Source organism: Lucilia cuprina, chromosome 3 (genome assembly GCF_022045245.1).
Source record: "Lucilia cuprina isolate Lc7/37 chromosome 3, ASM2204524v1, whole genome shotgun sequence".
In the NCBI taxonomy this organism is placed as follows: domain Eukaryota; kingdom Metazoa; phylum Arthropoda; class Insecta; order Diptera; family Calliphoridae; genus Lucilia; species Lucilia cuprina.
The window spans coordinates 60,642,136-60,655,600 of record NC_060951.1 but is presented as its reverse complement, the minus strand read 5'-3'; the positions used below and the strand labels follow the sequence as shown (position 1 = coordinate 60,655,600).

The 13,465-nt window shown below is 25.3% G+C and overlaps 1 protein-coding gene across 3 annotated transcripts in view; it reads left to right on the top strand.

The window, feature by feature from the left end:
- LOC111686881 (irregular chiasm C-roughest protein) overlaps positions 1 to 13,465 on the top strand; it is a 79,998-nt gene that overhangs the window by 48,036 nt on the left and 18,497 nt on the right. The window contains exon 2 of one of the 3 annotated variants that reach the window (XM_046947486.1): positions 9,221 to 9,259. The exons of the other annotated variants lie outside the window; for them this stretch is intronic. The gene's annotated coding sequence lies outside the window, so the exon portion shown is untranslated. The remainder of the gene's footprint in view (positions 1 to 9,220; positions 9,260 to 13,465) is intronic. 3 annotated transcript variants of the gene reach the window in all.

Genomic DNA, 13,465 nt, shown 5'->3' with positions numbered 1-13,465 from the left:
CTTGTTGCAACACTACAACCATAAACTATATTCTTTAAGTTTTGATATATTAAAAATCATATTTTCAGAAAATAATAGTTTAACATGTAATAACAAAAAAAAGAAATATTTACATATAAAATACGGATATTAATAATATGCATAATTTATATACATTTATACATATGTTAATATCTAATTGGTATTTATTTATTAAACACACATAAATATATAAGTTTGAGTAAAATCTAAGAAATTTTAAGTTAATTCAAGTGCAAAATTTTATCAACTATCAATTAGATAAGTAGGTTAAGGAGATTTTCTTCTTGCTGATTTTCCTATAACAGTCGTTTAAGATTCACTTTCATTGTTAATTTCAAAATATCTGATCAATTTTTCTTTTAATTTTAGGCTGAAAATATTATGCTATGATACAAAGTTTAAGGGTTTATGATTTTAAATCAGTTAAGTTTCATTAGTTTCTTAGTAGTTTATATGAAAAAAAAAACTATGTATTTTGATTTAAGAAAACTTTAAATCCCTTCAAAAAATAATACGAATATAAGAAACTAAGGAGGTGTTACTTTTTGGTCCCATACCCGATATACGACTTATAAATTTTAGAAATGATTAGCGAAAGAATTGATCAGTTGTTGTTCCCTTAGTACTTAGCAGGTCTGAGAGGTAATGATTGTATTTTCAATTACAATTACATGTGCAATTATTGTAATTGATGCTTTACCAATTACAATTACTTTTAATTAAAAATTTGCCAATTCCATTTATTTGTAATTGCAGATAAAGCTTTTCAAATAGCAATAACATGTAAATATAATTGAGAATTAACCAATTACAATTACTTGTAATTGTAAATTTCTTCCTTATAATTACAAGTAAATGGTAAATTCAATTACAAATTACAAGTAATTAAAATTAACAAAATTTTAATTAGAATTACAAGTAAAAAACTTCAATTAAAATTACAAGTAATTGTAATTGATTATTGCTCAATTACACACTACTAGTAGTTGAAATTGACCATGTAATGAAAGACTTTGTGTAATCATTACCCTAAATGCATGGTACTTTGTTAATAAGTAAGTAAATAAGTTAGTTTGTGTGTTAGTTACTTAGTTAGTTAGCTAGTTAGTTAGGTAGTTAGTTAGATAGTTAGTTAGCTAGCTAGCTAGCTAGCTAGTTAGTTAGTTAGTTAGTTAGTTCATTAGTTCGTTAGTTAGTTAGTTAGTTAGTTAGTTAGTTAGTTAGTTAGTTAGTTAGTTAGTTAGTTAGTTAGTTAGTTAATTAGTTCGTTTGTTCGTTAGTTTGTTAGTTAGTTAGTTAGTTAGTTAGTTAGTTAGTTAGTTAGTTAGTTAGTTAGTTATTTAGTTAGTTAGTTAGTTAGTTAGTTAGTTAGTTAGTTAGTTAGTTAGTTAGTTAGTTAGTAAGTTAGTTAGTTAGTTAGTTAGTTAGTTAGTTAGTTAGTTAGTTAGTTAGTTAGTTAGTTAGTTAGTTAGTTAGTTAGTTAGTTAGTTAGTTAGTTAGTTAGTTAGTAAGTTAGTTAGTTAGTTAGTTAGTTAGTTAATTTGCCTAATAAATACTTGTATATACCATTATACTTAACCAATATAATTATTCTTTTACCGAAGAATCTCAAGTCCTCTAAATGTATACGCTTCATAAGTTTTTCTTAATACTAGTTACCATCATGCAAATCAAAAGTCCTTCTATCGTACAAATTTTCTTCTGAAATCATTGACATTTAAATGTGAAGTCCTTAAATGTAACAATTTTTCGTTAACAAATGCATAAATAAGTATTTTTCGTCTTCATCTACGTTTCTTTTCAAAAATGTTTTCAAATTTTATAAACAAATACACATGCATATTTTGACAAATACTTGTATATTAGAACGGTCCCTGAAAAATATATTTTTTTGCAATAAATCATACTGATTTAAAAATCGGACATATTATGAATACATTAAAATATGTAAAAATAATTGTAACAAAATATATTTATTTAATTCAAACATATATTGTTGACACAATCATTTGTATGGTTACGGTGACCATAACATTGTAGAATTTAAGTTTAACTTCTGATAGATTTAGACGCCTCCAAACCACAAATATTTTGAAAAGTTCCTGACTAATATATCACATGTATTTTATTTACACAATATTTATGTATGTCATTCATACGTAGCTACATATCCATACATATGTACATTTATTTTTGTTTTCTTTTCATTGAATGAATATTTTGTGTATTTTTTTGTATATTTTCATTTTTGCTTATTTATTTTTCCAAATATGCATGTAATTGCATAATATTTTTGCATCAACTATTTATGCAATATACAAAACAAAAAAATTGACAAAAAAAAGTTGTGAAAAAAATGAAATCATTTAAACGAAAATATACAATATTAATGCAGAATACTATATCAGAAGCAAAGAACAAAAAGAAAACATAAATTGTAACAAAATAATATAAAAAGTAAATAAAAAAAATCGAGAAAATGTTATATATTAGTAAAATAAACATGTGTTTATTAAGGCATTCCACAAAAAAAAAAACAAATACATTTGCTTAAAAGAAATTGTTAAAAAAAATAATAAACCAAATAAGGACGAAGAATCTATATTGGGTTATAATTGGTTTTATCGAAATTTTTTTCGAACATGTCGATATTATTGTAGATAATGTGTTTTTCATTACATTTATGATTTGTTTAAGTTTGTAGAAAAATCTTTAAAGTTTTAATTTTTTGACTTAGCGCTTGTAAATATATTTTATTTGATTTACCTTAATTCTTATTCTTTTTTAAATTTTAGACTAAAGACAAAAAAACAACATCAAAGCTAATCTATTTTTTAAGGGCAGATTTAAAATGCAAACATTTTTCAATTTAATATTTTCTTTCTCTGTATTAAGGAAAACTTTAACTTTGTATGAGTGTGTGTGTGTTTTGTAGTGATTTAGTTTAGTTTACTTATAAATCAATTACATTTAAAAATATTTGTTACAACTGCTAACAAAACAAGAACAATAATAAAAAATAAATAAAAAAAATGTTCAAATATGTAATAACAAAAAGGTTGCATGCATGCAACAATACCAAAGACAACAATATATAAAAATGAAATAAAAACGAAACAAAGGAAAAAGTTTAAGCTAATATCCCAGTTAGACGCAAAGTGTCCATGTATCTCTTTTCAGTAATTTCCATAGCTTTTCAAATACTTAGTCATTTCACATGTATTGATTCTTTATAATGCAAAAAGCAAACATTTTAGTGTTAGTCAATATGACCACTCATCACTTTATTGGTTCTAAGTAATCTAGGGAGAAGACACTTTATTATTTTTCTTTGTTCTTATTCCTTTAAAAGTATTTATTTAACATATCATTAATCAATTATGGTATAATCAAGGCTTATCTTTTTGTAAACGAAAAGTGGTGTAATTGCGTCGGTGTAAAAAAAAATTGGATATCGCCTGGATCTGCAGGGAATATAACATATACACATATATGTATGAATGTATGAGCATACTAAACATGAAAAGCTTCTATCTATCTATAAGAGTTACGTCAATAAACAACAAAACGGGGTAAATATAACTAACGACCATTTTGTTTGAATCGCACTTTACTAAACGTAGTCCATACATATGTATTGTATATGGAGTTCATACATTAGACCTGACCATTAAAATTAAAGCTACAAAAAATTTTGTTTTCAAGATAAAAGTTTTTCATCATTCTCATCTAAAATCACAAAAATAAATGCAACAAACTGTATATTTATTTGCTGTAATTATTTGATATTATTGCAGAAATCATTGAAAAGGAAAGAAGAAAGATTCTTTCCGAGATATTCCATATTTTGAAGAGCTGCTCTAATATTTTCCATTAACACCCATCTCTTTATGCACCTACAGAACAGAGAATAGATGCATACACATGAGTACAATCAACACAAACACTTTTCCACAAAAGCTTATGTGTACTTTATGTCAGAGCTTTAAAAGTGTTTATTGAATTTTAGCCTGCAAGAAGTAGGTAAATTAGGTTTTCTTTTTGTTATGTAAAAGTTTAGCAAGAGTTTTAAAAATAAATCGTTTTTTTTTTTTTGTTTTTTTTTTTGAAGAAATTTTAAACACAGCTTTTAGTTTTAGAATAGAAACAAATTGAATTTATATTTCGTTTAGTGGATTTTATTACAATACATACATAAATGTTATAAAATAAATATATATAAACTAAATTTGAGTTACAATAAAATGAAGTTAAAAATCTTTTAAAAATTTAAATAAATGTTAAATCGTTATACAGAATATCTAGACAATTTCGATATTCCTAAAATATTGTTTGAAATGAAATGTATTTCCAATATCTTCCGGTAGGTTAGTTCGATTCCCACCTGAGGCACTGGTTAAGGAGCGCACAACAGGCCCGATAGAGGCCTAGGTGTATTTCTTCGGATTTGATGTACATATGTACATCCTCCTTTTAAACTAACTAACTAATACCAAATACACAAGCCTACATCAAAGTTTTTATAATTTTTCAATAACATTCGTTGTCAAAGTATACGATAATGTTCGTTTTCGAAATCTAAAGCAATCAAAACAATCCGTTGCCAGTCATGAGTTTACCACTTTTTTAACATCTAATCTATTAATCTATCTATCTATCTATCTATCTATCTATCAAAATATCTATCTATCTATCTATCTATCTATCTATCTATCTATCTATCTATCTTTTTATCTACCAATCAATCAATCAATCTATTTATCAATCAATCTATCTATCTGTCAATCTATCAATCTATCAATCTATCAATCAATCTATCTATCTATCTGTCTATCTATCTATATGTATGTATGTATGTATGTATGTATGTATGTATGTATGTATGTATGTATATCTATCTATCTATCTATCTATCTATCTATCTATCTATCTATCTATCTATATATCTATCTATCTATCTATCTATCTATATATCTATCTATCTATCTATCTATCTATCTATCTATCTATCTATATATATATATATATATATATATATATATATATATATATATATATATATATATATATATATATATAATATATTATATATATATATATATATATATATATATATATATATATATATATATATAATATATATATATATTATATATATATCTATCTATCTATCCATCTATCTACCTATCTATTTATGAATAATTTTTCTGTCTAAAGCCTAAAATCTATGACTTTTTGGAGTTTTGGTGTTCGATTAGCATTAGTAATTTAATAATAAAATTTCCTTTTTTTCTGACACCCACAAAATATTTCCTAAATCAAATAAAGCTGATTTGCTTTCTGCAAACTGTATTTCAAACAAATTAAATGAAACTATTTAGTAAATTTACTCAATTTCAAAATGCTTAACACTACAGACGTTTTAATGCATTTAGTTAAACTAAAATAAAAATTGGATTTAAAATTAACAAAAAAAGTAAAACAAAAAAACCGAAAAATCCTCTTGAATCTATTTGCGTTTTTAATGCTCTGGTGTATAAACAGGATGTCAGTCAGAGCAGGAGGCATTTCAGTGTATTTTGTCTATTTATTTTTTTTTTTTTTCATTTTCATTTCTGTATGTATTTTAAATATCGTTTCAATTTTATACGTTTATAGAACTAAAATGCATTTATTGTTAAAATGCAATAGTGTGAGTTGTCTGTATTTGTGTGTGATTGAGTTTGGATTTTGAAAATCGTATTTCAATATTGTCTATTTCAGTTTATTTGTCAGATTGTTGTGCATACATATTGTTCTTGTGTTTTGCTATTGTATTGTAGAATTTATTCTATTTCGTGTTAATACATGTGTTGACTGTTGTTATATGTGTGTGTGTGTGTTGTTTTTGTTGTTTCTGGTTTTTATTGTTGCTATTTTAAGCTGATCCTATTGTAGTGTTATGTGTATGACCCTGTCTTGCTTGCCATGTTGTGTTGTAGTTGTTGTGGTGTTGTAAACAATTTCGTGTCATCCGCAATTAGGCAGGTTCTCGCGTAATATCGATTTAATTGCACGAAAAATAGACGCAGCACTTTATACCTTTATTTTCAATGGAGTTTAAAAAAATCCAACAACAACAACAATAAACTATAAAACTACTACACCCAATTTACGGAAATAAAAAAACATACTTTGTAGTTATTTTTATTTTCTTTCAACAATGCCCAGTAGTTTGGCAAATAGTTAAAGTATCCCACAGTAATTTTCTGTATATTTGAATACATGGTTTACTAATTGTTTACAAGTAATCAAAAATGTAGTCTGTTTACTTTAAATGACTGACATGATCTGTTGCAGTGCAAATTTGTTTATTTCTGATCCGTAAAGTTATTTTGATTGGCATCAGATCTTCAAGTTTTCTTGTTTACCTGGTTTTTATATATTACCTTATTGTTTCATATTCATTTGTCTACATGCAACTGTTATAAAGCTTTAATAAAAGCAATAACAACTAACATAACGACAAACATATAGGATATGTGCACATTAAGGATCAAAATCACCGTAAAGTTTTACTATTTTAGTTTAATAGTTCACTAGCTTTTTAATGCACCAAATTTATTACATTTGTTTGTCTTTTTACGATATGTGTAAAAGAGGTCAAGCTAAAAAGGACTTTAAAATTTGGAAAAGTGTTTGAATTCAAATTCCTTTGCAAAATAGATCAAAGTCTCAGTTGTGTCTTTAAAAATTTTAAAACAATTTATTGGATGAAGTTTACCTTATTTGCAAATAAAGCTTCATATGTATGTATATTTAACTTCCTTAAAAACATGAATTTAAAGGATTTTCCTTTAGCTATTAAATTATAATCTCTCTGTATATTTAACATTTTGACAGTTCTCGTCGGTCTAACATGACTTTTAAGTTTACCCTCGCTAATATGTATTTACATATTTATATTAATACAAGAGAATGTTTTTCCATGTATAAATGTTTTACTTTACACAAATGCTTACACCTGTATGTATAAGACATAAAATGCTAAATTACATACCTAGGGGCATTTACTGCTAAAATGGATTAAATCAAAAAAAGTGTTTAACCGAATATTTTAAAATATCTTTTCTTATATTAACATTAAAAAAATATTTACAAAATTTGACAAATAAATGACCTTTATTAACACAACATATAAAAATTGATGCTTTCGTAATCAGGTTGGAAGTTATGCACCATTTTGGTGGATTTTAGTAACCTAAAAGTTTGGGTATTTTTATGAAAAACACAAATCAGCTGATTGGTTACGAAACGAAACGTATAAACTAATTGTGTTTATACTAACGAAAAACCAATCAGCTGATTCATTACGAAACGTAAAATAGAAACTAACTGACCCTTAATTTAAAGTTTATTTTGGAAAATATATAATTCCAGAGTAAGCACACTATTGTAAAAAATAAGTGTAATATATACAGTTTAAGTACATACTACTTTTAAATTATCTATAGTTATATAAATAATTACATACAAACATATGTATGTATGTATATATGTACACATGCAATACATGTTTCTAATATAAATTTAGTTTAATAAGGTTTAATTGTTCTGGGTCATAGTGATATTTGAAATTGTTTATCATTAAATTATGTTTATTTAATATGTTTATTAAATAATAGTATATTCATTTTATGAGGTCATCATTAAAGTAAAACATAAAAATTGGAAAAAAAATCTAGAAAACCTTATTATTTTTTTAAGATGCAATCGAAATGGGAAGCTAAAGTACAGAAATTTAACTTAGTTATTGTCATCGTAGTAGATTTTAAACTAAAATTAAGATTTACAATTTAAATTTTATAATTTATATTAATTTAAAAATATTTTTCTTGTACCATGTTCACACGACAGAGTTATTTGAGATTTGCGCTTTACTTTGAAATTAAATGTCCAACTTCTAACCGATTACTCTTCTAGGATAGAGTACCCTACCCTACATCACTTCAGTGGGGTGGGTATATTGTTTTTGTGCTGATGTTTGTAACGCACAGTAATATTAGTCCCACCTTAAAGTTGACCAATCGGCTCAGAATCATTTGCTGAGTCGAATTAGCAATGTCCGTCCTTCTGTCTGTTCGTCCATGTAAACCTTCAAACTACAGGTCGTAATTTTGAAGATAATTCAAACTCATTACCTTGAAATGTAATGAGTTAAAAAGCTATAAAAGCCGCTTTTCACTACTTATTCATAAGACATTGGAGGGAAGTACTTACCACTTATCCACGCTATCAAATTACTAAACAAGCACTTACAAAAAATGAGTGAAAAAGTAGTTTGGTTTTATAAACAAAAAATTGCTTACAAAAATTTAAAGTAAAATACTTACTAATTAGATATGAAAGTCATTATAGGAGTACTTAAAAGTAATGCTGATTGTAAAAAGTAATCTTTGAAAAGTAAGTAGTTATGTAGGTACAAGCAATTACAGAGTTTATGATAACATGTTAATGACATATACACTTACTTTTCAATGACAACTACATAATGTATGCATTACTTAGAATGAATGCGTTAATGACTTACAAATAACATATTATGTTTGTACTAAATTAACATATTGTTTTCGAATTTTGTTTTTAACACAAACAAAAAAACGAATAATAGGTGAAGTGGACTTATCCTTTTGCTTAGAAATATAACTTCTTGCTTAACTCCTTATTTATAAGTAATATATAACTCCCTATTTGTAAGCGAGCGTAACAAGTACATGCCTCCAAGTATATATAACTAAATTTTAGTATTGAAACTTTTCAATGCAAGTTTTTGCTGGGATACTATTATTTTTGAAGTTTTTAACTTTAAATTAATACAATTAACTAACCCGAATATAAGGGAAACAGAAAAGCTAATAACAAATTAAGTAATTTTTTCTCGAAAACAAAACTACTTAACTTAACTCTATATTTACAATTAGTAAGTACTTATATAACTGCCTATTTATAAGCGACCGTGCCAAGTATTTGACTTCAATGTTACCCAATGTTTATAATAACTTAAAATGTTATACCGTGAGTATAACCGAATGATATTGATTTTTTTTCTGAATTACTTTCTAAGCTTAAAAAATGGATAATATTTTTAACATCTTAAAAACTCTAAATATATATTTCTTTTAATTTTTAGTAATTAATATATATTATTTTTCTATTACAGGTACGTCAATATCATTTATGATTTCTTAAAATATTTTATGTAAGTATGTATGTGTAATTTTTTATGAATATAGAGATGTCAATTAATGTAATGATAAAGGAATACAACAGCCCAAATTAAAAAAATATATTAAAAATCATGAAGTATAAGATTTTTGCTTTCGATATTCCTTTAACTTAAATAAATATGACTTCTTCTTCTTCTTCTTTGGAATTTCTTTTTTGCTAAGCTTGATTTTAAATTTTTATAATTACCTTAAAAAACTAAACAATAGCTTTTTATTATTTCCTTGAATAATAAAATTGCTTCTTTTTTCATTATTATTATTTTCTTGTTCAAAAAATTAAAACCTTTGAAATCCTTTCATATAGAAAAATTTCTTTAACACCTTCAATTAAATTTTGTTGAAATTTCTTTAATATAACAACACTCCTTCTTCTAACATTTCATCATATTTTCTTGTAATGTTTTGAAAAGAAAATTATATTATTTAAAGAAAAAAACGAAAATAAACGACTACAACAACAATTACAATAACATGTTGACAGTTAGTACATTTGTGGTTTATTTTTTTAAGGGGGAGTAAGAGTGTGGTGGTATGAAGGTTAAGGAAGTACAAATTTTATTTGTTTATTTCCTGTATTTGTTGTAAATAAGTATTCATAGACAAATGTACACAAATACATAGATTTGTACATTTGAATTGTATCAAGGAGTCATTCAAATGTGTACACACTTTGACAGAGTAACATATACACTTACACGCACAAAGAAAAATTTATATTGACACATATGTGGTAACAGAAGTATAAACATATTTTGTACACATACATATATGTATATATACAAAATATACGAGACATAGATATGTACATATGTATGTATGTGTATATTTCTATTGTAGACGTTTTTTGGTAAACTTTTTGAAATCAACTTAGAAATTGCAGTTTGTTTAGAGAATTAATTCGCTTAAGCTTCGTTTTTTTAAATTTTATAAAATCAAATCCTATTGGTTATAATTGAAATCGGTTCATGATTGTCCTAGGCCTCTGATCTAAAGTTTCTTTGATATATACTTTAAATCTTGCAAACTTAACTCAAGTTATTTAGCTCTGTAAAAGACCAATTTTTGAAAGAAATTTAAGTTTCAAAAATCTCGAAAACACTTTTATTATTATAATACTATTGTTATTGTGATATAAATATGATTCATAAGACCAATAATTATTGTAGAAAATTCTATTCTATTTTAGCGGATTTCGTCAATAATTAACACTAGTCATATTAAAAGGTCCTTAGAAGTCTGACTCGATCTCTAATAAAAACAGTTCTGCTGAAAGTTAAGCGTTATTATGATGAAATTTGGAAATAAATAAGAACCAAAACACCATTGTAAAATTTACCTAAGTCTTTACTGATTTATTTATATTGGTCTATAATTCTAGACCTAGACCACATAGTAGGCACCTTTAGAAATCTATATTATCTTTTAAATACGATTGAATGGAAATATCCATTAAAAAATTAAACTTCAACTTCTTCAGATTTCATTCTATTCTGCAGAAGCTACTTCAAATCCCATAATTTTGAAGTATAATTGCAAATAAATAAACCATAACTACATTCTATACCTAATTTTATAAAATTTGATCTAAATTAGTTCTTAATTGACCTCTCAGTATTATGTCTTAAATAAGATAATATCTAACACAATATTACTTCTAATAAAAAATGTTGTCAACTTCTGAGTTCATTAGATCTGTGGCTGACCCCCTTAAAGGGATATGAGTCTTGGTATATAGATGGTCTCTATAAAGGACCACCTTTGGCAAACTAGTCTAAATTAGTTTATTTGCTCTAATTTAGGTTTTAAGTAGAAATTATGTTCTCTCAACAAAACTCTACATTCTTTAAAATATACCAAAAATTGTTGATTTCCAAGTCTGTCTTTTACTATGACTGAGTGTCGTTTCTGCTTCTATGGTTAGTTTGTTCGTTTGGTTAGATGGTTGGCTGATTCTCTGGCTGAATAACTAAATGTTGCCAACAACATATGGAAGGATCCATGTGTGTGTATGTTTATTTGCAAATATTTAGTATATTATTGTTTAGTATTTTATTTTTCTTAATGTTAGTTTTTTATTTATTATTGTTGTAGATTTAAAGTCCCCCAGTTTTATTTTTTCTTTCCTTTCTAAAAATAAGATATTTATAAAGGGGAAAAAATGTACTCCGGAAAATCAACAACTAGTATTTATATGCTGTTGCTTGAATTTAAAAACTTTAAATTTCCTTGAGTGAAACTGTTACACGCAGAGAAAACATAAAACTTACTTGTTTACAGCAAAATATTTTAGAATAACTATAAGAAATACAACAATATTATGGTTACTGCAACTATATACTTAGCTTAAGTTAACTATATATGTTTGTTACAAACATAAACTTGTTTTCCTTCAGTAATTATTGCCATATTCATTTAAAAGAAATATTCATTATGTATGATTGCAACAACTAGAAATATAATTACACTAATCATAACTTTGTTAAATTCAATGAAATAATTTTAATTTAATTGTTACAATCAACATATTTTTTCTCTTTGTATACTAACTGTCATGTTATTGTTTTACTTAAAGATTGAGATAGATTGAACAAAAGAAAATAAAATATTGTTCTGCCACATGTGTATTTTTCCGGTGTGTGTACTCGTATATGTAACTCCAACTGCCACGCGCTCAATTTGTTTTATATCTTAGTTTTATCTGCATTTTATTCTTTAATGCTTATTTCCCTTTTCTTTACGATATATTTCTTACTATTTGCGAGGGTGTGAGATTTTTAGTATCAATAAACTTCTAGCATTACTCAAACATAACAAAAATCCTAAAAAAAGAACACCTACACATAGACCTATACATATATGTACTTTCAGATATAATGTATGGATCTGTGTTTATGCATAACGGCTGTTTTCTTTGTTGTCTTGGTTATATGTTTAAGCTACACATGTTAGTTTGTTGTTATTGTTGAGGTCTTGTTATTTGTTTGTTAACCGTTCGCTTTCTCGCGTTTGTTGCTCTGCCCTTCCATCCGTCTGCCTGTCTGTCGACACATTTAACATCAACAACTAAATAATTGCTCTCGTTGCTGGGGGTGTCATATTTTTGTTGTTGTTTATATGTTTGTATATTTATTTGTTTGTTGTTTATTATCCTTCTACACCGGAAGTTTATGGCAATAATAACAGCAACTCTAGCTAGCAACATCTCAAACAAACTACAAAAAATACATTTGCTCTACAGCATTCATCGACAATTTGAACAACATCAATTTACTGCTACAAACAACAAAACAAGATGAGCAAAAATACAAAAAAAAACATAAACTGCAACTATGATGCAGAAAACCATTTAAAAGTGGCAGCAGCAATAATATTTTAATTGGTTAGGGGAATTAGTAATTTCAATGCAATTTAGCGGAAATAAAAGGATAGAAGAAAATTTAATAGATTTATTTTACAAAGAGAATTTTTTATGGAAAAAGTTTCGAAAATTTTATTTTTTAACATATTTTCGAGAAATTTCTCTTCTTAAGGAAAATTTTGAAATTTCACTTTTTATATAAAATTTTCGAAGATAAGTTTAAAAAATTAAGAACTTTTTTCAAATTTTCACTTGTTATAAAATTATCGACAAAAAATTTTTAAAGAAAATTTAAAATACATGTCTCTTTATAAAAAATTAAAAAAAAACTCTTATAGAACATTTTCGAAAAATTATTTTTTTTTAAATAAATAAAAGACATTTTCGAAAAATTCGTTTTCTAGAAAAATTTTCATTTTATATAGAAAAGTCTTTTATAGAAAATTTTAAAAAAATTTTTATTTTCGAAAAAATTCTCTTTCTAGAAAAAAAAAATTTGAAAATTATCGAAAAATTCCTCTTTTTATAGAAAATTTTCGAAAAATACCCCTTTTTATTGAAAGTTTTTTGAAAAATTCCTCTTTTTATGGAGAGTTTTTTGAAAAATTTTCTTTTTTAATAGGGTATTTTTAAAAAGTTCCTCTTTTTCATAGAAAATTTTCGAAAAATTCCCCATTTTATACAAAATTTTCGAAAAATTTCTATTTTCATAGGAAATTTTTAAAATTTACGAAAAAAAATCATATTCTCATTTTTCATTTTTAAAAAAATATCTTTTAATAGGATATTTTTAAAAAGTTCCCCTTTTTCATAGAAATTT